The sequence below is a fragment of the Mytilus galloprovincialis genome, chromosome 5 (assembly GCF_965363235.1).
Source record: "Mytilus galloprovincialis chromosome 5, xbMytGall1.hap1.1, whole genome shotgun sequence".
Classification (NCBI taxonomy): Eukaryota; Metazoa; Mollusca; class Bivalvia; order Mytilida; family Mytilidae; genus Mytilus; species Mytilus galloprovincialis.
In genome coordinates this window covers 67,060,288-67,083,594 of record NC_134842.1, presented here as the reverse complement: position 1 = coordinate 67,083,594, position 23,307 = coordinate 67,060,288, and the positions used below count along the sequence as shown (strand labels likewise).

The 23,307-nt window shown below is 32.6% G+C and overlaps 1 protein-coding gene and 1 long non-coding RNA gene across 2 annotated transcripts in view; both read left to right on the top strand.

Annotated features, from left to right (window-relative positions):
• LOC143074666 (uncharacterized) overlaps positions 1 to 23,307 on the top strand; it is a 127,078-nt gene that overhangs the window by 19,137 nt on the left and 84,634 nt on the right. The gene's annotated exons all lie outside the window — the stretch shown is intronic.
• LOC143074667 (uncharacterized) lies at positions 17,464 to 22,284 on the top strand. The gene is made up of 3 exons (XR_012977997.1): positions 17,464 to 17,782; positions 20,449 to 20,520; positions 21,790 to 22,284. It is a non-coding gene; the product is annotated as an uncharacterized LOC143074667 (long non-coding RNA).

Below are 23,307 nucleotides of genomic sequence, written 5' to 3'. Positions count from 1 at the left end.
GTTATGAAGATATGCTACATTAAGTCTGAAACAATTAAATGGCATCTTGTAGGAGTTAGTGCCCCTGAAATGTCTTGATATGAGGTTATTTGATTACAATTCAACTAAGTTCATTATAAAGGCATTTGACCTTGTACAAAAGGTTAGGTGACAAATGACTTTGAAAAATGACTACCGGAAGTGACCTTGAGAAAACCGGAAGTAGCCTTTTTTTGCAATTTTTTCATATAAAATTACTCAGAATCCATATATTTTGTCATATAGATACATAAACTGATTACTGAGGACTAAAAATGACTTCCTACAAACTTGAAGTGGCCAATTATCTCCCATTCTACATACAAAAGTATAAAGAAACTATATATTTTTGGAATCAGTGTGAAAGAAGGTATCATATGAGACCGAAAGTGACATTCATTTCACCGGAAGTAGCATATTATCTGCCTTACATCACTCAAAAATATAATTAAACCATTATGTATCGCATTAGTATGAAGAAACGATCTTCTTATCAAATTTCTTTGATGTGGAAAGACTTTCAATTGTTCTCTGAACACTTGGTTTTTAATTCTTAATGAGATGTTTAAATGACAATATTTCATTTATAATAAAAATCGTTAATTTTTTTTATAAATGATTCTTATGTAAACATTTATTTATTTGCATTCTGTTCATGTTAAACAAAGAATCATGATGGTTTTTTTATACTATAAGATGAAATTTAGACTAATTAATTATTAATAATTGTTGTTCAAACATCAATTAAAACATACTATATTTGAAAACAATCCAAATATTTAAATTTTAATCTTTAGCTGTGATGACTTGGTCGAGATTGAAATTATGGGAAAACAGACGTAATGCAATTTTCTTGGATAAGTACGTGTGATCTCTTTCAATCCGCTTTATTTTGATTATAATTCAACCGCAACTTTGATCGTGAGTTTCATGTTTAAGGACAAACTTTGTGATTAAAGTTTACGTGAATATATTAACATGAGATTCTATAGAAAATTGTATGTTTAAATACTGCTAGTCTTAGACATTGTACAAGGTCAAAATCTCACGGTAGCTAAGGCTCTCTATTCCGATTTGATAACTGGATATAAGAAGCAACTTATGCCAATTACAAACTTTTCGGAACCTTTGACGATAGGATTATCGATTTACTTAATGTCATTCAACTCCTTGGAAGAAGTTGACGAAACATTATCCATTACATCTGTCGTTTCTCTGAATGCGAAATGCCCAACAGATATATCGAAATTTCCATTTGACGTACAGACTTGTGACCTTAAATTTGTACCATGTGGATTAACATTGCAGTATATCCTATTGTATCCCGAGTTTGAAAATATTCAATTACAGTATTTTACTTTACATACTGATTGGAAACTAGTAGATCACTCAACTTATTTACTGGACATAGGTGGATTAGGTTGCATTTGGGCACATATGAAAATAAAACGACAGCCATTGTACTACGCAATTATGACAATATTACCAACTTTGCTGTTCTCTCTTTTGAATCCTTTAGTCTTTGTACTTCCTGTGGAGTCGGGAGAACGAGTATCACTTTCGATTACAATTTTATTGTCGTATGCCATATTTCTTACGCTCGTGTCGGCCTCGATTCCAACTTCATCTAATCCGATGTGTACTTTATTAACTGTTATGATTGCAATCATTTCTATAAGTGGAATAATTGTATAAGGAGCAATTTTAAGGATGAGGTACTATCATAGTTCAGATCCCAAAACTATTTGTTCTACTGTGAACTATCTAGTCAGAATGAAATTGCGTCTCCGAAAGATTTAAGGCGGAATCGTTAACAAATTGTTAACCTTAAAGAAACATTTAAAACGTACTGCACAAGGAGAAATGAACATTCTAATATCAATCTACCTGTTGTATTGTGGTTAAAATCATTTTCGAAATCCATTAAACTTGGTTTAAATGTGTGCGATATGAAACGTGAGTTGAATTTTTTTTTTTAATTAAACGACGGGCATTTAATTTATGAAAATATCAATTCAATATATTTATAACGGAATCGTGAGATTTACATAAAGATATATAAAGCTGTGTCATTAAATGTTAAAAGCGATTATAAGTATTGATTTCACATGCTGTAATTTTCACATGTATATATATATTATGTGTACATTTACTGTGGATTATTCTACCAGCAGTTTTTAACCCGTTCATTTATTTGAAAACTTTGAATTAATCATATTAATCAAACTTCATGCATGTTTTGCTATACATTTTTGTACTTTTTTTTATCGAGAATATTGTTTTCCTAAATGCCAATATCATTTAGCTGCAATAGCACAAAAAAAAAGTTTTTGAATGCAATTGCTACGTATGCATGTAAACATTTCATACCATTGTATGAACATTTTTTGCATCTTTTTCTCAGCATCTTTTAATACAGCAATAATCCGTTAGTATTATTCATCTATATCCAACTTTGGGATATTTTCTAAAATGATATATGATGACATAAGGAAATCAAAACATGTAAGAAAACGATCGAACTCCATATGAAAATACCAAATGATGATCTGAATAAACAAACAAAAAAGATAATTCGGTATGATGTATGTATGGTACGTATACGTACGTTGAATTCGACACTATGTGGTATTTTTCAGGTTGTTTAGATATCTTGATCAATTATCCCGACAGAATTAAAAAATGCACCAAAAAAAGAAATTTAAAGTAAATAAAGCATCTGAGTGAATTTTTAAGGGAAACATATCCATGATAATGTGTAAACCACACATATTGCAGCCGTTGACATGTACGTGGTAGATGCTTACAAAAATGAATAATCCTATAATATGTCACGCTTTTCTGGTCATACTGACTGAAGTTTTATATACGAATATATGTTGCTTTGGTTAACAAACCAATTGGGGTGTTATGCCCCACACAGGGGCATTATTTTTTCAGGTTAAAGTTTTTGGTCAAGGTAGATTTTGGGGAAGTTGCGAAATCCACTAAACTTGTAAGTTAGTACGCATGTTTCGTATTTTAATAGCAATGTATAGTTTTGATCACAATTTTCCGGTCTACTGAACATAGAAATAATAGTGCGAAAGGACATCCGTGTACTATGGACAGATTCTTGTTTACAATTTGTTATCATTGATATACATGCACATATTCATTTAATGCAGCCCTGAAATAAGGCCGGTAGTAAGCATGCTTTAATCTTGTTTTGTGAATAATATAAGTTAAATATTTGATCTATATAAATTTGCACTTTCCTCACATAAGTCTTATCTTCGATGTATAAACGTGATAAACTGATACTAGTTCTCATGATTCAAGTCTTTGAAAGAACAAATGAAATGAATTACTTTTATTTGTTCACTTTTGCATTATTTCTGGAATGTATTGGATGTGCTTTAGAACATGAAAACAAACGTCTCTTGTTAAATGACCCAGATGCTATCGTTCGTTTGGCCAACTTAGAAAAGCAAAACCAACTGCTAACACAAAAGGTCTTGGATCTGGAATCGAAAATGACTTCAAGGCAGGGTAAGTCTGTAAAGAAAGTTTAAACATTACTTGTGCAAAAACACACATTTCATAATACTATTACTAACTAGACGAAGACAAAACGTTAATGTATCTGGTTTGTTAAGGTTCCATTATCTATTGATATATAGATTAATGCTTGTATGCGTATTTGGCACAACTTTGTGTAATTTTTAGTCCTCACTGCTAGTCAACTTTATATTTGTTTACCGTTTCAACTATTTTATTCTGAGCGTCACTGATGAGTTTTATGTAGACGAAAAGCGCGTCTGGCGAATCAAATTATAACCCTGATACCTTTGATGACTAACAAACTGTGTTTTGATCGTGTCATTGCAAGGTCACGTTACGGAATATGACATGCTATATACGAATACCTGTATATACGTTATTTTCAATACAATTTACCAATTTTTTTTCCTCCTTTTTCAATGATTTGTCGATTTGTGCTAGTAAACAAGTACGAGGATTATAATTTAGTACGCCAGACGCGCGTTTCGTCTACATAAGACTCATCAGTGACGCTCATATCAAAATAGTTATAAAGCAAAAGTACAATCTGAAGAGCATTGCGGATCCAAAATTCCAAAAAGTAACTTTTTAAGTGGAGTTCATGAAAAACTGCCTACTTTGAAACGACAACAAATACATAGCAAAATCATATTCTTTTTCTTTTATTTAAATAGTAGACTTTCCCTTTACTTACCAACCACATTTAGTAATGATGCTGATAAAATAGCTCGTCTGCATTTAATTAATTCGCAAATTCTATTGGCAGCGAATTCATATACTTTGTAACGTATTTTGTTTTAAATGTTGACAGAAAAAACGTTAAGGTTATAAGAACAGAATGTATCGTCTAAAAAATTAATAAAAAAAAACATGTATCTTGGGGAAAAAAGTAAACCTCAAAGTTATTGAAATCCAAAATAAAATTCAAAACGGTAAGGTCCTAACAAACATGTTCACCAGAGCAAATAAGAGACAATGAATCGTTTGAATATTGAAAAGAAAAATAAAATCAATTCATTAAAACGAAATCACAGTGTGTACATGATGATCTCATACGATTGTGGTATTGTGGTGTTTTAAATTCAAAAATCAGTTTGCGTAATGTAGAGATAAGTTCGACGAAGTAGAATCCTGACTAATTTCAAACCATTTTCAATTGCAGACCATGGATCCACATATGTTCGATGGGGGAGAACTCGATGTGAAGGTCCAACTACTGACCTTGTTTATTCAGGTAATTTTTGCATCTTTTCTCCAAATTATAGAAATAAAACATAGACAGAAGTACACAAATAAGATAAACTAAAAACGTTCGTTTTACTAAAAAAAAAACAATTCCAAAGAAAAATATTAAATGATTTAGAAATACAAATCTAGAATTTCACTCTTTCTATTGTTTATCGCTCAAAGTTTAAAAGTTAAGTAACACACGCGAATTTCTTATGGAAACATGTTTACGACTATGTGTGACAATAAGCCACACGAAGCATGGTAGTGGCTGTAAAAAGTTTGAAGTCATGATATCGATCCAAATTTATTCAAACATGTATTAATCTCTTTATCATATACTTCTGACAATTGTTTTATGTAAGGCAAATAAACAAATGAAAGAACTAAAACAGTAAAAAACTTTATCAAGAAGTTAAATTATGAATCTAACTAATACATTATAAATGTCCAACAATAGCCTCATTACCTCCATGGTACCATTTCCTATAGAGGCATTTTGAAAAATTGAAAATGTGGAAGCTTGAAGCATAAAAATATTAACAGTTTTGTGATCATTATTACTACATGTTGTACTATGAGATGACTCATAAATGGAAATGGCATTTCTCAGCAAGTAATACACTATCATCATTTTTAAAAATCTATTTAATCATGTTCATTGGACTTAGCCATGTTAGAATCTGTTTTTCAGCTTGTTATGTGCAAACAGATATACCTGGGTCTTTCTTATACACCTTTAAATGTCGCTTTTTGTCCGCCATTACTGGACATCACAAAAGTTCCCGTAAAATTTTGACGTCATAATAAAAATTATCTGACGCCACAAAGGAAAAGTAAACAAACGATATCGGAAATACCTTGCACGAGACGCACTGTTATTTTTTTTTTTGCGCGATAGGCCCCTGATACGGGTTATCAGCCCGGGTGGTAAGTTATGGCTTGTGAACTTCCGTGGTCATTCAACAGAAAAATATTTTATATAATAAATATGATTTTTACTTAAATGTTGACAAACTAGAAAAAGATTTAAAATATAAATATCTTGGAAATATAATTGAAGCATCTGGGAAATTGACTTCATCGCACACTGAATTGGATTAGAAAGGTACTAAAGTTTTGTTTTCTATTTTTAAGTATCTTTCTCCTTTCGAAAATGTGTCTATAAAACTATACAAGAAATTGTTCAAATCTCTAGTTAAACCTAGTCTCATGTATAACTCTGAAATTTTGTATATAGATTTTTATGAAAAAATAAGAAGAGCTAAAAGACGAGCACAAATTAAAAACTTGAGTAAATTTGATAGTAGCCAAGTGGAGAAGACACCTTTAAAATTTTGCAAATATATACTTGGGGCTTAGTAAACAATCTGTCAATATAGCTGCAAGAGCAGCACTAGCACAGTATCCCATAGATGTCTTTATTAAAGTACAATCATTGAAGTACTTAGCAAGAATTTATAGTGATGAAAATAACCCTTTATTATATGATGCTTTCTGTTTATCTAAATGGCTTAGCACAAACGGTATATTTTCATGGTTCTCATATGTAGAAAATATAGCCAATGCAAACAAATTAGACATAAATAAAATACAGGATATAAACTAGAGAAGAGTTCAATCTAAAAAAATATTAAAAAAGAAATAAAAGATAGATTTGAAAATATTTTCTTTGAAAAATTAAAATTAACTAATAAAACCAGTAAAATATTCGTGTACAGTAAAATAAAGACAAAATATGAAATAGACAAATACATTTAGACAGTAAGTGACCATTTCTGGGAAATAGAGAGGGTAGACATAAAAGAATTCAAAGAGAAAATAGAATATGTAAACTTTGTAATATAAATTCGGTTGAAGATGAAACCCACTTCTTCTTAAAATGTAAAATTAATATATCTTTACGTAATCAATTTGAAAAAAATATAAATAATATATGTCCAGAATACTTTAAATTGTATGAAACAGATAGATTACAATTAATTCTATCTTCATTTGATATTATGCAGCTTACTGTTCCGTTCATTAAAAAGTCATTTGCACTGAGGAGAGTAGACACATCGCCTGCATAAATATTACTGTTTTACCACTTTATATTTGATGTTCAATATGTTAATTTTTCCTTGTGTATATTGTATTGTATTGTTTGTATATGCCTTCAACCCCTAGGGATATAAATGTGCATTTCATAAATTAATAAATTAAAAAAAAAAAACATTAAAGTTTTGTTGTAATTAGCCTGTTTTAAAAGTACGGCAAAACATTTTTGCCGTGCGTAGCGAGGCTAAAAAGGTTTTTGAAAGGGTTTTGGAGCCGAAGGCCCCAAGAAGCGATAGAACTAATGAACAAAAAATCGTGTTCTTTGGGAGTTTCCCAGACCCTTTCTTTAAATAAAAATGCAAGTTATGTTTTAATCATTTTTTTACAATATTTTTGTCTCAAAGCACAATGTTTAGAAGTTCAGTGTAAAACTTAAGTTTTTTGGGGACACAATCAAAAGACGAATATGTAGGATAAAGCAAAAAATTTATTCACACAGTTAAGTATGTGGCTGCTGGTGTTTTTTTTTAAACTCATGATCAAGTTAATAACAAAATTATTAAATTACAAAAGGAATACAACAATAACAGAATACATAGTGGCAATCAATAGACAAAAGACAAATACATAAGAAACATTGATCCCAAATAAAAAAAAAAAAAAATGGCTACATCTGAGGGAGAACAAAAATTGTTTCTTGCAAGACACTCGCCGTGAAAACAATTTGAGATGAAGACAAATTGTTGGTTTTGAAATTTCCTACATGCCTCAATGTAGTTACTGCCCTGTAATAAAAGTGAGGTACCTGTTTCTGAAATAAAATAAGTTACGGATATCAATATTTCCAGTTACTTCAGTTACCCATATCATCACGATGTTTTAGATGGCTATTTTCTTCATTTAGCTGTTGAATTATGAAAAAAAACCACTTAGTATTTCAGTTTCAAATTAAGTACTACGTTAAAAAAAAAGACACGAAATACGGAAGAATAATACATTATTATTACAAAATTAACAAAGGAAAAAAAGACAAGAAAACTCGTCCGCCATATTTGGATATACGTAACTGCAGTAACGGAGATCACATTTACCCCAGTGATTATACAAAAGACCCCATTCATCCCGGTTGATAAATACACTGAAGAAACCTTGGAATGCGTATCTGATGCGTTACAATTGGTATCGTTTAGCTTTACACTTTACCTCTGTCTGTGGACTGTTACTTGCTGAGGTATCACCAGCCCAATAGCCAGTACTTCTTAACTGGCATGGAAATACGGATATTGTAAGATGAACATTTGGTTTTGTATTTGGAAGTATTGGAAAATCAATCCCTTTCACAAAGCTCTAATTTCTTTCTGAATTTTGCTATACTTTAGATCCTTTTTGGTTTTATCTCTTCAATACATTTGCATAAGATGTTGACTCTTCAAAAATTTTGGCAGCTATCATCACTGAAGAGACATTTATTGTCAAAATGCACGTCTTGTACATTTAAATTGACACTGTTCATGTTATTTAAATCCAGTTTAAGTTTTAAGTTCTATGGTTTGTTTATCTTGAACGGTCTTTGTTCACTTAATCTTGTGTGCAAAATGGAAATGATAATTTTTCAATTAACAATTTTATGTGTCTATTTATTCAGGATATGCTGCTGGACAGCGTCATGATCATGTCACCTATACCACTCGTTATGGTGGACCAGCTAATACATTGTGTTTACCTGCAGATCCTGAACTTTCGAACATATCATTTACAAGTGACTGGAGTTTACTATATGGAGCTGAATATCAATTTAACGGATTTGCTCATGATTCAGCACATAATGATGTTCCTTGTGCAGTATGTAGAAATGTTCATGCCTCATCTTCAATAATGATTCCAGGACGACATACTTGCTACTCCGGTTGGATTGAAGAATATAATGGACTCCTTGCTAGTGGTCATGAAGCTGGGACTGCATCGTCTTATGTCTGTGTGGATAAGAATCCAGAGTATGTTTCCTCTGGAGAAAAGAGAGAAGGCGGCCTCTGGTTTTATGTTGTTGGTTTAAAATGTGGACCTCTTCCATGTCCACCGTACCATAACAATCATCAGGTTAACTGTGTTGTTTGTTCTAAATAAATTGTATACATCATATAATGGTTTGCTTTTTTAGTTTAAAGTAAGGTAAAGATAGATTGATGGTTACTAAACGTCTAGTAGCTAATATTTCATGCATTTTGAGGACGTGAAGAAGTCAATATATTCTATACGTAGATCCTGTAATAATTGCCATGTTAGGTGGAGGTCAGTGAAATTTCGACTGCCACGGGAAAATAAGATTATTTTGGATAGGGACATTTTGCCTTGTAACAGGTCACATACGGACCTGGACCCCCTCCCCTAAAATTATTGCAAAGGTTCTTTGCGTGTAGAGAGCGAGGCACTCTCTCTAAACGTGGTATCGGATTTTTTTTTCATCGCGCACATCAAAACTAAAGCATTTGTTACTGTCAGTCGGAAGAAGTGACACTATTTCTTTTCCTCAGTCACTAATGTGGGATCAAAGATGGCTATGATTGAGATAGTCATGTCACATTTTTGCGTCTTTTATACTCGCGTTTATCCTCATTAAACCTAAATGAAGTTTGTGAACCAACTGTTATAGTTCGTTGATTGTCTTTCTGCTCGTGCCTCGATCCTAAATGTCTAAAAATAATTAAGAAAAATTACAAACTCTAAGGTTAAATCAAAAGTCAATAAAACCTGTCATATATAACAGAACATGTAAACCACCATTTTTATTTTATTTTAACAAATGAATAGGTTAAGTATAAAACTTTACAAATTCGAAGTATTTGAATCTGTCTTGCAATCTATATAAGCATCTAAAGAAACGCCAAAGAAAAAGAGAGAGAGAAAGACAGAATGATGAAAGCAATTAGAAATACAAAAGGATTAGATAATTTTACTATTAAAGCAAGCAATGATAAATATGCTCCTGTGGAACTGGTATAACATTGTACCGAGATATCAAAAAAAGGATTTTGAATATCATGTTATATTAGTATTTCAAACTTCGAGTAGTTTGAATGCTCACGTTAGGCAACCACAAGAGTTTTATTTAAATAAATATGTTTTGAAACACGCTTTTGTAGTCAGCACTTCGGTGTTGACATGAATATCAATTATATGGTCATTTTATAAATTTCCTGTTTACAAAACATAAAATTTTTCGAAAAACTAAGGATTTTCTTTATAACAAAACGAGGTTCAACCCACCATCTTTTCTAAAAATGTCCTGTTCTAAGTCAGAAAATGGCAGTTGTTATCTCAAAGTTCGTTTCTGTGTGTGCTGTATTGTCGTTTGTTTTTTTTTTTGCACGTTAGTGTTTCTGTTGTTTCATTGTGTTCCACTTATATTTGATGGGTTTCCCTCAGTTTTAGTTTTGTAACCCGGATTTGTTTTCTCTCAATCGATTTATGACTTTCGAACAGCGGTATACTACTGTTGCCTTTATATATTGCATCGGAAGAAAAAGACAAGCAAAAGTATTCGAGGCAAGACAAGACAAACTAGAGACTAGGTTTCTTTGATATTATAATGTTATACCAGTTCCACAGGAGCATATTTATCATTGCTTGCTTCAATAGTAAAATTATCTAGTCGTTTTGTATTTCTAATTGCTTTCATCATTCTGTCTTTCTCTCTCTCTCTTTCTTTGGGGTTTCTTTCGATGCTAATAGAGATTGCAAGACAGATTCAAATACTTAATCTATTCATTTTTTTAAATAAAATAAAAAATGTGTTTTATATGTTCTGTTATATATGACAGGTTTTATTGACTTTTGATGTAACCTTAGAGTTTGTAATTTTTCTTAACATTTGCTGTCACAAAATGTTAGAAATTATCATAAATTAAGGAATGTATCTCCCTCATGCAAAACTCTGATTCCATCATTACCGAACTGAACAAAGAAATAACACGACGAGTGTCGTATACGGTGCAGGAAATGCTTACCCTTCCGGAGCAACTGATTTCACTCCCGGATTTTAGTGGAGTTCGTGTTGTTTCTTAACTATTATTTATAATTGTTGATGTAAATGTCCTTTGGTTTTGTGAGTCCTTGTTTACTCCTTGATTTTGATTGTTATTGTCTTTCACGGATTCGGTTATTCTTTTTGGACATTTTGGATTATAGTTTATCACCTTTTATATAAGCTTTGGATTTCAAATATTTTGGCCACGAGTATCACTGAGGAGACATGTATTTTTGAAATGCGCATCTGGTGCAGGAAAATTGGTATCGTTAATGTTATTACACAAACCTTAATATACTTAACAAAAACTTGTGGGCGATTATACGTGCTCTTTTTGAGATAAAGCAGATTTTGCTCCACACATGGCACCGGTCATACATTTAGAAGGGTTGGACCAGAATTTCCCCATCAATTTGTTGAACATGAACTTTCTATTTGTAATCAAACAATCGTGGATTGGTACAATTATTGCCGTGAAGTTTGCATAGAAATTTTGGAAATAGACAGTGAAAAAATAGGAGGAGATAACGTTATAGAAATTGATGAAAGTAAATTTTGAAAAAGAAAACACCATAAAGGGCGTCGAGTAGGACAGTGGGTCTTTGGAGGTATAGAAAGAGACAGCAAAAAAGGTGTTTTATTTTGCATCAGTAGAAAATCGGACAAAAGAAACTGCTAAATAATAAAAGACAACATAAACCCAGGAACGGCAATCATCAGCGACTGTTGGAAGGCATATGATTGTCTAGGATCGGAGGGATTTGAACACTTAAAAGTCCACCATTCTGTAAATTTTGTAGACCCGGAAACAGGAGCGCATACAAATACGATTGAAAGTACGTGACGAGCATTTAAAAAATCATATCCAAAATACGGCACAGTAAAATCCCTTTATGACACTTATTTCAGTCAATATTGTGTACGATAAAAATATATTATTGGCTCTGACGACCCTTTCATAGCATTTATTAACCTTATTTAAAAAGTGTAAAATCCAGAAAAAAAAAACCTTGATACCGACAGAAGCTATCACTGTCAGTGATCCACAACCTGCATCTAAAAAACCAAGAGTACTAAACGAAATAACAAACACACTAAATTCTAGTCTGGATGATTTTCCAGCTGAAATGGGTAAGTGAATTAGATTTATATTTAATTATTCAGTTTGACTAGTTAAAATCAATTAATAAAAATCATTTACATCGTCGTCTTTCGAAGCGGTAATCCAAAATGACCGCTGTTTATATTTCGGGAAAGCAACGTAACTAGGGGTTATCGGTCATGCGCATTAATTGTGAATTTTCCAACTTCCGTAGTCCGCTAAAACAGATTCTTCACATATATAGCCAACTGACATTAATTCCTTACTGTAAATGTAGGCTTCAAATGGTAGACTCCGTTACTAAGAATTGTGTTTTTTATTTTTTGGGGGTTAATAAATATTTATTGTGAATTGAGCTAAAACATTTTGTCATCTGATTTTTTTTTTTCTAGAGGTCCAAATTCCACATATTTAGGGCCATCTGTTTTTATGGAATATATAAGACAGCGTTCCTCTGCGCAGATACATCTAAGGTTAAGTGTTAAAAAAAACTTTCATAATAAACACAACCATACTGGCCGTTTATCTTTAATTTGATTTTTTTTTTAAGTTAAGATATGTTTCCATTTGAATTCGAATGACGTATCCAGTTGCGTAACGCAATGAAGGCATCAAAATTTCACCGGGTTTAAAAATATAATAAAATTAAGTATTTTAGTAATATTATGGTGTAAACTGTCATTTTTACGACACCTTAACCTGTGTACATGGACCATCGACAGGGATCAAACATGTATTACAATGAAAGTAAGTACATTTCTTTCTAGAGGATTAAATTAAAATTAGAATAACAACCGAATGGACAGTTGATTGTTGTATATGAGAAAAACACCACATTCAAATTTTTATTCTAAGTATCGACCGTTCTGTAGATGGAAAATAATGTTAACATCAAAACAAATATATCTTAATGAGATATTTAAATGATAATATGTCATGTTTAATAAAAATCGATATTTTATTATAAATGATTCTAATGTAAACATTCATTTATTTGCATTCTGTTCATGTTAACTAAATAATCATGATGATTTTATACTGTAAGATGTAATTTATATTAGACTAATTAATTATTAATAAATGTTGTTCAAATATCCATTAAAACATAATATATTTGGAAAAAAATGAAAATATTTGAGTTTTAATCTTTAGTTCTTTCAATTTTTTAGTTGTGATGTCTTGGTCGATCGCAATTACGGGAAAACACACGTAATTACATTTTCTTGGATAAGTACGTGTGATCTCATTCAATCAGCTTTATGTAAAACGTTGAAATAATTCAACCGCACTTGTTCATGTTGTTATCGTAAGTTTCATTTTTAAGAACAAACTTTGTGATTATAGTTTACTTGTATTATTAACATGAGATTCTATAGAACAATGTATGTTTTAATGCTGCTAGTCTTTGACATTGTACAAGGTCAAAATCTCACGGTAGCCAAGGCTCTCTATTCCGATTTGATAACTGGATATAAGAAGCAACTTATGCCTATGACAAACTTTTCGGAACCGTTATCGATAGGATTAACGATTTACTTAATGTCTTTCAACTCCTTCGAAGAGGTTGACGAAACTTTATCCGTTACATCTGTCGTTTCTTTAAGATGGATAGATCCATCTCTGAAGTGGGACCCGGCCGCTTATGGCAATTTGACATCTCTTGCTCTAGATCCAGTGGATATTTGGTTACCTCCCGTGTTTTTGTTAAATGGAGTTAAGAAACTTGAACCTATAGGAGGCGACACAAAATTCCATGTGATAGTTGATAGCAATGGTGAAATTAACTATAGTCCAGGAGGTGTGCTGAATGCTAAATGCCCAACAGACATAGCGAAATTTCCATTTGACGAACAGACTTGTGATCTTCAATTTGTACCATGGGGATTAACATTGCAGTATGTCATATTGTATCCCGAGTTTGAAAATATTCAATTGCAGTACTTTACTTCACATTCTGATTGGAAAATAGTAGACCACTCAACTTATTTACTGGACATAGGTGGACTAGGTTGCATTAGGGCACATATGAAAATAAAACGACAGCCTTTGTACTACGCCATTATGACAATATTACCGACTTTGCTGTTCTCTCTTTTGAATCCTTTAGTATTTGTACTTCCTGTGGAGTCTGGCGAACGAGTATCACTTTCGATTACAATTTTACTATCGTATGCCATATTCCTTACGCTCGTGTCTGCCTCGATTCCAACTTCATCTAATCCAATGTGTAATTTACTAACCGTTATGATTGCAATCATTGCTATAAGTGGAATAATTGTGTTAGGAGCAATTTTTAGCGTGAGGTACTATTATAGTTCAGATTCCAAAACTATTTTCTGTTCTGTAAAATATCTAGTCGGAATGAAATTGCGTCTCGGGAATAAACGAAATGTTGTTTAATCGAAATCTGACGTTATTATAAATAATTTTTCAGGAAAAGATGTATCAATGACCTTGGATTTTATATTTTTGATAATAACTTATGGTTTGATCTTTGTGATAATTTTCTCTTACTTCATTTATGTTCTTTCGTAGAGGTTTGTAAATAACTATTTCTCAGAATGTCACAACAAAATGTTGTCGAAGGAAAATAAAAGAGTGGAATTGTGCTACCCGCTGTAAATATATATTATAACACTTTTTAATTGTAGTAACTAATGATAATAAACAAATAACGTAAAGCTATTTCAAAATGTTTACTTCTGCATTGCACAAGGACTCCGTTCAAATTGTAACATCTATAATAAAAGTGAGGGAGAAATAGGGGTTGCATTCTGGTGAGAAACTTTAGTAAGAGACAAAGGTCGTAATTTTGACAAGGCTGTTCATGGTGTTGATACGCAGAATAACTGCTACAAAACTAAATAAAAGTTCTTAATTTAATCTTGTATAAACACTTTGTTTTGCATGCTGTCTTCATTTATTCTTTGATCTGACCCTTGTGTTCCTAACATAAAATTCACAGAAGAGGTATCTTAACTCCTTAATGACATTAAAGAAGTATCTGAATATGCTGAATGTGATCTCTTGTTTTACATTGTCGTTTCGGGGCCGTTTATAACTGACTATGCGGTATGGGCTTTGCTCATTGTTAAAGGCCGTATGGTGACCTATAGTTATTAATTTGTGTTGTTTTGTCTCTTGTCTCATTGAAAATCATACCAGATCTTCTTTTTTTTTTATATCTGGTGATATTCCTCAAAAGTTATGGTGCTAACAGGTTTTTTGGCAGGTAAAAACACTGTAAACCGAGGACCGTCAGAATCATCTGCTGCAGGGATGGCCAAAGAAGAGGCAACCAAAGAAGCCGAAGCAGGAAAAGAAGGTAATTTAAAAGAGGTTAAACTGGCAGACATGGTGGATACGACAAGATCTGAAGTTACAGATGAAAGTTCACAGGCAGAAGTTCTCGAGACTGTTGGAGTGGAACAGGTATATGTGCTGGTACTAGAAGAAGTCGAAGGTGTTGCTTGCTGAACCAGTTTATTTTTGTATATCCAAAATCCAGGACTATTGATAATTTATTAACTTGTATTACTATATTTATCTTAGCCACTGATGCCTATAACATTAGTTTAACACGAACTCCGTGAATTCTGCTGGGGGGTATGATGTCATTCCCCCTCTTACATGTTGCCTAACAACCATTCATAAAACATGTATAAGTTACACATCATTCCATATGTCTGGCCTCCCAATGTTTAATTTATTTTGTATGGGAAGCAAATATGTTTGCCCCATACTCCCCTACAGAATACTGCATCAAATCTCTAGGCTGGAAGAAGGACCCATTCGTGTTCAACTTGCTCATATTCCCTTCCTGATTCATTTAACTAATTTCCTGATCAACCACTTCCCAATCTTCATTTAAAAAATTGGCCTCAGCCATAATACTGAAATTTTTTTCAAGGATCGTCAAATGGAAGATTCAAGAAGATAAATTGGTCACCTAGGACAAATTGCAGTTCCTACTATTCAAGTTTATCCAGAGGCTAAATATGGCTGCCCGTCTGATGTGCAGCAGACACATAAACCACGCATTTATAGAGAATTTAACGGTAAACCATATACTGAGTCTGAATTTCAGACGAGGTATAGATTTTCTGAAGCAAGCATTTAAGTCTTAACGATGATTTGAAAAGACCTACCCACAGTAGCCATGCTATTCCAGTTCCCACACATACTTAAATTGCTTTGAGATATTATGCCTCTCGTAGTTGTATGCAAGTAAATATTCGTGACACTTTCGGGTACAAGTCTACCGTTTCAAGGATAATTCAAGCGGTAACAATTGCAATTTGCTTTCATGTGGCCGATTTTCTTTGTTGGCCGAATGAGACTGAAAGAGACTGAAGCAATTATCTGTGGATTTTCCTTGCATGGACTTTCTCCTTTGCTGCCTCCTCCTTTTTTCTTTGATCTTGGTGGCAGTTCTTTGTTGGCATTCAGCTGTTGGGCAATATCCTCCCATACCTGCTTTTCCAGTTGATTGGTTATAGAGCTGTTAAATGTTGCATGTATTATGTTTATTTTCCGTTTCAACAAGTTCCGTCAGGAGGACCTTCTCTGCGTCACTAAAATTTGCAGTCCTTATACCCTTTTCTGTTTCCATTCTGCAAATGTAACCGGGAGTACTAATAGTTATGGGAAAAATGGCCAATCCTTAACCAGGTTTTGATCAACACAATTTATTCACTGGATAAACAGTTATCCGGCCTTTTGAACAACAGGGTCTCAATTTTTCGCCTCTTATTTCAAGATGATTTCCAAAAAGCAAATTAACTCGTCATAAATACAAGGATTAAATTTGGTAATTACGCCAGACGCGCGTTTCGTCTTCAGAAAATCGTGTAGATATATTTATAAGTTTCTTTTATATATATTAGACCTTAATTTGTTACGTTTGAATGGTTTAAAACGAGTCATTTCTGGGGCCCTTTATAACTTACTTTTCGGTTTGAACCAAGGATCCGTGCTGAAGACTGTACCTTTGCCCTATGATGGTTTACTTTAAAAAAAAAAATTGTGACTTGGATGGACAGTTGTCTCATTGGCACTCAAACCGCATATTTTTAATCTATAAACAATTTAATAGTGATTATTTGATTTCTCGACTAAATACTTCATGGTTATTTGATAATCTGTGACTGTATTGATTATTTAATTATCTTGCTTAAATAAGATATACTAGTGTATATATATATATGCCATACATATGCGATTATCCCTTGAGGGGCCTCATTTGAACTACGAGAGGAAATTTGTCGACAAAATAATACCGCACCTCCTTTTTGATATTAAGTATAATAATTTTTGGAAAAAGTGTGCCACAAACATTTCTGCATTAGATCGTCATATATATTAAATAATATACAGCCGTAAATAAAAGACCAGTTGTGGGCGTTATGTAATCTTGTTTCGTACACAATTGAATAATCTAGTGATTTGATTTAACTATTATAACATGTATAAATAAATCTTATCTATAATTTATAGAGTTGACAAACTAACCACTCGACTGTAAGGCATTTGATGAATGATTAGAATGAATTACTTTCACATGCTTAAATTATTGCATTGCTTTGCTGTGTGTGCATTTGGACATGAACACAAACGACTCTTGTTAAATGACCCAGATGTTTTAGTTGCTCGTTTGTCAAATTTGGAACGACAAAACCAGTTGCTAACACAGCTGGTAGAGCAAATAAATGCGACTTGCCGGGCGGAAAATGCAGATTTACAGGCAAAGTATTTGGATCTAGTGTCTAAAGTGGCTCTAACAGAGTCTCATCTTCAGCAACATGACCAACAAATAAATGCAAGCAAAGGTAGGCCTTACAGTTATTAGCATGGGTATTTTGTTACAGTCCTTGGATTGTGTAAATATCCCCCTTATACCATACACCATGTGCCATTACACCCTACAACATTCCGCATTCTATCTTCACCATCCAAAAGTACCCATAATGCAATTTAGTTTAAAAAACAGTTCTTATGAATATTTTGCATAGTTGAACTTTGACACCATTCGCTTACATCATACACCTTCTACCATTACACTATACACGTTTTAGTGGAAGTTAACATCATCCAATGGCTGTAAATGTGTCTACAAGGAAGGAATTAAAATGCTTAGGGAGCAACCAGTAAACATTAAAAGGGGGTATGGCTTTTTTGTCGGGATCCGATTTTTTCTAGTTGTTCTCGAATTCTTTTTTTTCAAATTTGAGGTAAGGCCATACCAATATAATTTCTTGTTCTACGGATTTTTGGAATCCAAAATTTGGGGCGAGCGAGCGATTTGAAAATGTTAATAAAAAAATATTTAATTTGCAAATTTTTGAGGCGAAGCTTGAAAAGTAAAGGCGAGCGATTATAATTTTTTTTTGTAAACATAAAATAGTAGGTTTTGACAATATTAAAACTTGATTTATCACTTGTACTTTGACATTTCTTTAATTTCTATATTATTTTCCCCTGGTCACCACAAGAAATCATAAAATCTGGTCTATGTATGTGTGACTGACAATGAGACAATTCTCCATCAAAGTCATAATCAGTTTAGGGGCAACCCTTTAATGTTTTAAATATCCCTTTTACATGTTTTACATGTTTTATGAGGGATCAATATAATTTTTAATATATTTGTTTGTACAAAAGGGCTAATATTTTCTCAAAGAACTATATATCTTAGTATCTGGTATTAAATGGTCAAAACATATCCAAGAGTTTTGTAATATATTCCTGGACTTTAACCATGTTAAATTAACACATTTACTTTAACAGTTTAATATTATTAAAACTAAGTTGATCCCTCTTTTAGAAAAAGTTGTTTAAAATATGATGTAACTCTCCTCTTTTTGAGTACAAAATTCTAAGTTTTCAAAGGTTTTGTATAGAAGAACTATACAACTCCTTGGTATTTCTATTTTCTTTTCGAACAGGATAACCAACGATCTAATTTATATATCCAAACGGGAAAATACCAATAAACAACATCCACAAACGATAACGACTGCTAAACGACAGGCCCCTGAATCAATCAGGACAGGTGCATAAACATGCAGCGGCTACGGATATTTTGTTTCGCCAGCATACAATATAATTGCAGTTGAAGGCAAATCCTTAAGTAGTTCTTTGTACTTTATTCTAACAACGAACATTTTTTGATAGGGAATATAAGTAAGGGGAAAGAAATCAATTTTTTGTTCTTTACAGGTATTTCCGCTGTTATAAATTTATTTCGGAGCACTCCCACTTTGGATAAATAGGTTTCATGCTGAAACAAATATTCTCACAGATATTTACACAGTGTTGGGTGCTTTTATGTTTAAAATCGTTATATACAGGTTAAACTGTGATTTTAAAAAAACAAATGTTGATATCTTTTATAATATTTACAAAAAAAAACCGGTGCGGGAAATGGACATGGTTACATTTCCGGATGCGGGAATATAAAAAAAAGTAAAAAAAATATGTTTTGAAAAAAATAGGTGCTGGCGGGTCCGTCGAACAAGGAATCAAATTGGTGTGGCCTAAGGGGATAAACAGGATTCAGAACTTATTTTCTGTTTAAATGCTTTTTTCCTTCATCAAATCTGAAATCAAAATAATTTTTGGAAAAAAAACATACACCCCTTTTAAAGTTAAATGGTCGTTCCTTCAACAAACAATATCTTCGATTCAATGACATGATTTTTTTTTTTATATAAAAGTCAGTTTCATTACTTGTCTGACTAGTTAAACATGAACCATGAACTCAAAATGTGCCAATATAAGACTCGGTGCAACATTTCAATGGCAGCATAATTAACCCAGGGTTTGTAAATGACCTACTTAAATCCAATAATTATAGATGGATTACACTAGAACTATGAGTGTTCGGTAATCAAAATAAAAAGAATGGCAACATTAAAAGTGAAACAAGGGTTACAATTAACCTATAGATTGACTGATTTGGTGCACAAAAACAATTTTTTATATACAGATAAAAAGAATGATTAACATAAATTTAACCATTTAATATTAAAAATCAAACAGACCAAGAAAAATTCAATTTCACGAGTTCGTTAGTACTTTATATCTATATTTACCTTTATCTATATGGTAATATGATCTTCGACAGTCTTCAGAGGTCACCTCGATAGTTAATACATATTATCGACCTCTAGACTTGGTTTTATAACTTGTTATAATCTAAATCAAATATGTTAATACGGTGATATCGGTGAACATTAATTTGCCATCTAATGCCATTTTAAGCGAAATAATTCTACAACAAAATCAAAACTGCTCTTGGTATTGTATATGTATCCACAAATGTAATACAGAACAATTTTACAGAAGTATATGGAAAGGTATTTTCCCGAAACGGAATCATTCTCATTATTGTTCGTCTGCTTTATATAAATGTTTCGAACGAGAAACTATCTGTGGATTTAAATTCTTTATACATGCATTCATGTAAAGATTTAAAACCCATTGTTACTTACAGACCATGGATCCACATATGTAAGATGGGGAAGAACTCAATGTGAAGGCATACATACTGAACTTGTTTATTCAGGTAATGTTTGTATCTTTTCTCCAATTGTTACAGAAAAATTCATTGAATGCATTCATATAGCTACTTCAACCAAATGCAAAAAGATCGAGCTACACAAAAAAAGCAAACGTTGTATATATAAAAAAGAAGATGTGGTATGATTGCCAATGAGACAACTGTCCATAAGAGACCAAAATGACACAGCCATTAACAACTATAGGTCACAGTACTTGCTTCAACAATGAGCACAGCCCATACCGCAGTCAGATATGATAATGTAAAACAATTCAAACGAGAAAACTAACGGCCTTATTTATATAAAAAAATGAACGAAAAACAAATACTTAACACATAAATAAACGACAACCACTGAATTACAGGCTCCTGACTAGGGATAGGCACTTACATAATTAATGTGGCGGGGTTAAACATGTTAGCGGGATCCCAACCCTCCGCCTAACCTGGGACTGGGGTATAACAGTACAACATAAGAACGAATTATAAAAATCAGTTGATAAAGGCTTAACTCAGATGGACAAAAATACGAGTGGACGTGGCCGGGTACTTGTACATCCCGAAAACAACAAAAAAAAAAAAACCCACCAGGAACAGATCTGAGAGTACTCGCAGTTATCTGACAGCTAGTTCAAAGCCACTAACAACTTTTTACGCAAAACGAATGCCAAAAAAGTATCAAATTATTTAGAAATAAAACCTGGTACCTTACGTCGCGCGCTTCACTCTTTGTATAGGCGAGACTATGTTGAGAATTAATCGCTTGGACTTTATATTGCATACAAAATTGTCGTCGAAACATGTCTCCCCATATATGTAACTGTTGAAAGTTTCCTTTAGACACCAAGGGTCTATTATACATTTAAAATGGAAAGCTAGAACCAGATAAAAAAAAATGAATTAGATTTTAGATATTTTATATGAGTGCCTCGAATATCTTGAGATTTATGAATTATTCTAATATGACGTGCACCTTTGCTTTGTGAATAAACCCAAGCTCTAAATCTAATAAAAAAAAATTGCACATGCGTATATTGACAACTGCAGACTGATGAATTTTATCAAATTGACATGCATTTGATATATTTCATTAACTCACTATCGCTCGGGCAAAAATAATCACGAATATAATGCGTACCGATGTTAAACCTACAATAAAGTATTGCTTGCATCAATTATTTCTTAATTAAATTTGAACGGTATAATTCGCTTTTGGTTGCAAAATAAGTCTAAAATGAATAATTGTTTATTAAGAATTATATCATTTTTCATCAGGATATTCTGCAGGACAGAGTTATGTTCATGTGACATATTCCTCTCGTTATGGTGGACCGGCTGATACCTTGTGTTTACCTAAAGATCCTGAACTTTCCAATATTTCAGTAACAAGCGGATGGAGTTCACTTTATGGGTCTGAATATGAAGTTAACGGATTTGCTCATGATTCAGTAAATAATGATGTTCCGTGCGCGGTATGTAGAAATAAGCATACTTCCTCCTCCATAATGATACCAGGACGACAGTCTTGCTATTCAGAATGGATAAAAGAATATAATGGTCTTCTTGCTAGCGGTCATGAAGGTAACAGTGCCTCCTCGTATATCTGTGTGGACAAGAATCCAGAGTACATTCCCTCTGGGGAAAAAGATGAAAATGGCCACTTGTTTTATCTTGTTGGTTTAAAGTGTGGCCCTCTACCGTGTCCACCCTACCATAACAACCTTCAGGTTAACTGTGTTGTTTGTTCTAAATAAATTTGTCAAAATTGGAGTTAGTTTTCTTTTTAAAAAAAACCACGCTTTGGCATTAGTTGGAGCCTAAAAAGTTTGTTCGAGTTACTGATGATACTCTATCTAGTTAAGAATACTTGTATGTATTCTCAGATGCAGTTTTATAGAAATGAACCTGATAATGCACTTATATTTTTTCCAGCGTGTTTAATCTTATGAGTCTATAAAAGACAATATACTTTTCATAATAACCAAGTGAAATGCTTACAAATAACACTTCATAAATATTGTGCGTCAGAATCGCAGTTTATTAATATTTAACTCATGATGGATATTAACAAGTAAATGTGCCAAGGGAGCATAAAACGCCTTAGTTGTTAATTTTGTGGCAAAAAAAAAGAGGGGCGAAAGATGGGGGAAGGGGGATGTAGTTGTTATTTAATTCAAAAGCGAAAAAAATGCACAGGATACCTTTAGGCCATAAATTATGCGTCAGATCTGACAGGTATGGGTGACCGTAATTATAATTAGTTATCAAAGTTTTATAACTTAGTACTCCAGACGCACGTTTCGTCTTCGTAAGACTCATCATTGATGCTTATATCAAAATACATGTAGTTATAAAAGCCAAACAAATACAAAGTTGAAGAGCATTGAGGATCCAAAATTCTTAAAAATTGTGCAAAATGCGGCTATGGCAATCTATGCCTGGGATAAGAGAATCCTAATTTTTTTTTTTAAATTTAATGTTTTGTTGACAGGAAATTCATTTGATAACTTAAATGGATGACCATTTCACATAAATAAACGGATATGTTTTTAATGTTGTAACTACAATTCCGTCCCCTTTTCGAGAAAGTGATCGAATTTGACTTATTACCAGGTTTGTACTAACATGAAAAATACGTTCTGCTTACCCTTCCGCAACTGAGATGATCCCAGTTTTTGTTGGGGTTCGTGTTGTTCAGTCTTTTATTTTCCTATGTTTTGTATTGTGTTGTTTGTCGGTCTTTTTCTTTTTTGTCAGTTTATTGCCGTTTTATAATTTGATACCTTCGGGTGT